Raw genomic sequence first — 4240 nt, 5'->3', positions numbered from 1 at the left:
TCTTTGATCTCGTGGTAGATCAACTCTTGTACTACTCATATTATCAAGAACAATCAAGCAGGACGCAGGGTATTACCTCCATCAAGAGGGCCCGAACCTGGGTAAACATCGTGTCCCCGGCCTCCTGTTACCATCCGCCTTAGACGCACAGTTTGGGACCCCCTACCCGAGATCCGCCGGTTTTGACACCGACATTGGTGCTTTCATTGAGAGTTCCTCTGTGTCGTCATCGTTAGGCTTGATGGCTCCTTCGATCATCGGTAGCGATGCAGTCCCGGGTGAGACTTTTCTCCCCGGACAGATCTTTGTATTCGGCGGCTTCGCACTTCGGGCCAACTCGCTTGGCCATCTGGAGCAGATCGAGAGTTACGCCCCTGGCCACCAGGTCAGGTTTGGAACCTTAAACTACACGGCCGACATCCGCGGAGACTTGATCTTCGACGGATTCGAGCCCCTGCCGAGTGCGCCGCATGGTCACGATGAGCATGATTTAGCTCTACCATCGGACAGTGTTCAGGAGACCGCACCAGCAACCGCTCTGACCCTCAATTCAGAGCCAATTGCGCCATCCATGGATGGGTGGATAGACCCCGCCACGGAGGCCGCATTCTCAGCGGCGATCGAGCCAAGTATCGACCTTACCCTTCACGAGAGCCGTGACGCCAAACTGCCGGATTCTTCCCCAGCCACGGACTCCGAACCGCCTGCGCCCGTGCCTATCGAATCCGACTGGGCGCTGATCATGGAGTTCACCTCTGCGGATATCTTTCAGCACTCGCCCTTCGGTGACATACTGAACTCATTAAGGTCTCTCCTTGTCAGGAGAGTCCTGGCCGAACTATGTCCGGCAAGATTGGGATGCGGATGACGAAGAAATTCGCCGCCCACCCACCACCCACTTAGTAGACATTGTCGATGATTTGACCGACACGCTCGACTTCGACTCCGAAGACATCGACGGTATGGACGATGATGTAGGAGACGAACAGGAACCACTGCCCACAGGGCACTGGACAGCCACCTCATCATATGATATATATATATATGATGGACACACCCAAAGAAGGCAATGGCAACGAGACAGCGGAGGATGACCCCTCCAAGAAGCAACCCAAGTGCCGACGACAGCGGCGCCGCTCTAAGTCTCGCCAAAGCAAAAGCGGTGATACCGGCACAGCAGATAATAGCACTCTGGACAGTGCCGAAGATGACGACAATCCCCTCCAGCAAGATTTAGAGCAGGAGGATGGAGAAGCCAGCCCTCCCGAGAGAGCGGCAGATGGAGAGGCGGAGGATGATAATTACATGCCTCCCTCCGAAGACAAGGCAAGCCTCGACGATGACGAATTTGTCGTGCCTGAGGATCTCATCGAGCAAGAGCGCTTCAAGCGCCGGCTTATAGCCACGGCAAATAGCCTTAAGAAAAAGCAACATCAGCTTCAAGCTGATCAAGATTTGCTAGCTGACAGATGGACTGAAGTCCTTGAGGCTGAGGAATATGAACTCGAACGCCCCTCCAAGAGTTACCCAAAGCGCAGGTTGCTACCCCGACTGGAGGAGGAAGCAATAAAACCTACATCTCCAGCGTATGACGTGGCTGATCAGCCACCTCGTGGCCGCGACAGAGAGGCATTTTAGCCAAAAGCTCAGCCCGCACCTCGACGCCACTCAAATAATAATGTCAAGGCACGGGGAAACACGCTAGACCTGCGAGACGTATTGGAGGACAAAGCAAAACACGCAAGATCAATCTACGGATCATGAGGGCGCGCCACTACGCGAGATGATAACCGTCACACCGGATATAGTAAAAGTAAATCCGGCCGGGCCGAACACAGCGGACAAGACTCATTTGAGCTGCGTCGCGACATAGCCCAGTACAGAGGCGCCGCACACCCCCTATGCTTCACAGATGAAGTAATGGACCACCAAATCCCAGAGGGTTTCAAACCCATAAATATCAAATCATACGACGGTACAACAGATCCTGCAGTATGGATCGAGGACTTCCTCCTGCACATCCACATGGCCCGCGGTGATGATCTACACGCCATCAAATACCTCCCACTCAAGCTCAAATGGCCAGCTCGGCATTGGCTCCACAGCCTGCCAGCAGAATCCATTGGCTGTTGGGAAGATCTGGAAGCCGCATTCCTAGACAACTTCCAGGGCACCTATGTGTGACCACCAGATGGCGATGACTTGAGCCACATAATTCAGCAGCCAGAGGAATCGGCCAGGCAATTCTGGACACGGTTCCTGACAAAGAAAAATCAAATCGTCGACTGTCCAGATGCAGAGGCCCTAGCAGCTTTTAAGCACAACATCCGCGACGAGTGGCTCGCCCGGCACCTTGGCCAGGAAAAGCCGAAATCTATGGAAGCCCTCACGACACTCATGACCTGCTTTTGCGCGGGAGAGGACAGCTGGCTGGCTTGCAGCAATAATATATCAAAGAACCATGGTACTTCGGATACCAAGGATCGCAATGGCAGGTCACGTTGCAACAAACACAAGCGCCGCATCAACATCGACAATACCGAGGAAACGGCAGTCAATGCCGGATTCAGAGGCTCTAAACCCGGTCAGTGGAAAAAGCCATTCAAAAGAAGCACTCCAGGACCGTCCATTTTGGACCGTATACTCGATCGCTCGTGTCAAATACACGGCACCCCCGACAAGCCAGCCAACCACACCAACAGGGAATGTTGGGTGTTCAAGCAGGCCGGCAAGTTAAATGCCGAAAACAAAGATAAGGGGTTACATAGCGATGACGAGGAGGAGCCCCGGCCGCCGAACACCGGAGGACAGAAGAGGTTCCCCCCACAAGTGCGGACGCTGAACATGATATATGCAACCCACATCCCCAAAAGGGAGCGGAAGCGTGCGCTAAGGGACGTATATGCGTTGGAGCCAGTCGCCCCAAAGTTCAACCCATGGTCCTCCTGTCCGATCACCTTCGATCGCAGGGACCACCCCACTAGTATCCGTCATGGCAGATTCGCCGCACTGGTCCTAGACCCAATCATCGATGGATATCACCTCACTCGAGTCCTTATGGACGGCGGCAGTAGCCTGAACCTGCTTTATCAGGACACAGTGCGCATAATGGGTATAGACCCCTCAAGGATCAAACCCACAAAAACGACCTTCAAAGGCGTCGTACCAGGTGTAGAGGACCATTGCACAGGCTCAGTCACACTGGAAGTGGTCTTCAGATCCCCGGATAACTTCTGAAGCGAGGAGTTAATCTTTGATATAGTCCCATTTCGCAGTGGCTATCACGCACTGCTCGGGCGAACCACATTTGCGAGATTCAATGCAGTACCACATTATGCATACCTCAAGCTCAAGATGCCAGGACCTCGGGGGGTCATCACAGTCAATGGAAACACAGAGCGCTCTCTCCGCACGGAGGAGAACACTGCGGCCCTCGTAGCAAAAGCACAAAGCAACCTCTTCAGGCAATCCACCAGTTCGGCGATTAAACACCCGGAGACCGTCAAGCACGCCCGAAGTAATCTGCAACAAGACCACCTGGCACGTTCTGAGCTCGCATAGCAATGCAGCCCCCTACCCCAGTCCCAGCCAAACGGCAAAATCCGCGCCACACGTACATAATTACGCATTGAAAATACCATGGGCATAGGTGGGGGGGGGGCACGACTACGGCATGCCCCAAAACGCGGCTCAACCGCACTAGGGGCTTCCCGCTTTGTTATTTTTTCTCTCTTTCAAGACTTTACTCTCTGGAAACCCCGTCCGGAAGTACGATTGTCGGACACATGGTACAACAACCAAGGAGGCAGAAAGCTACATTGCACCATGGAATTCCCAGGTGGTCTCTGATAACGAGTGAAATGCCTGCTTTAAATACCATTCCTCAGCTTGCCCTTGGAGGGGACATGTCAAATAGTCCTACATTTTGCTTATCACACTACTTATATCATTCTGCTTCGACGCACCTTTTTGAATAAACAATGCATAGCACTAGACTATTACCGCATTCTGTATTCTTTTATATATATATGTTCATTCATGACATTCAGCACCCGTACACTCTGGTACGACCAATACGCCAGGGGCTTAAGCGTACCCCATAATATGGCGTGAGAAGTCCAAACACTTTCAACAGTGCGACACACCGAACTTATAGCATTATATGCATCAGCTCCGAATCATGTCTTGGGTCAATAGTTGGGTTTGCCCGGCTCACATGTTTTGGTACCTTACGTTCCGC

This window comes from Triticum urartu, chromosome 1 (assembly GCF_003073215.2).
Source record: "Triticum urartu cultivar G1812 chromosome 1, Tu2.1, whole genome shotgun sequence".
Lineage (NCBI taxonomy): Eukaryota > Viridiplantae > Streptophyta > Magnoliopsida > Poales > Poaceae > Triticum > Triticum urartu.
This window is presented reverse-complemented; position numbering follows the sequence as displayed.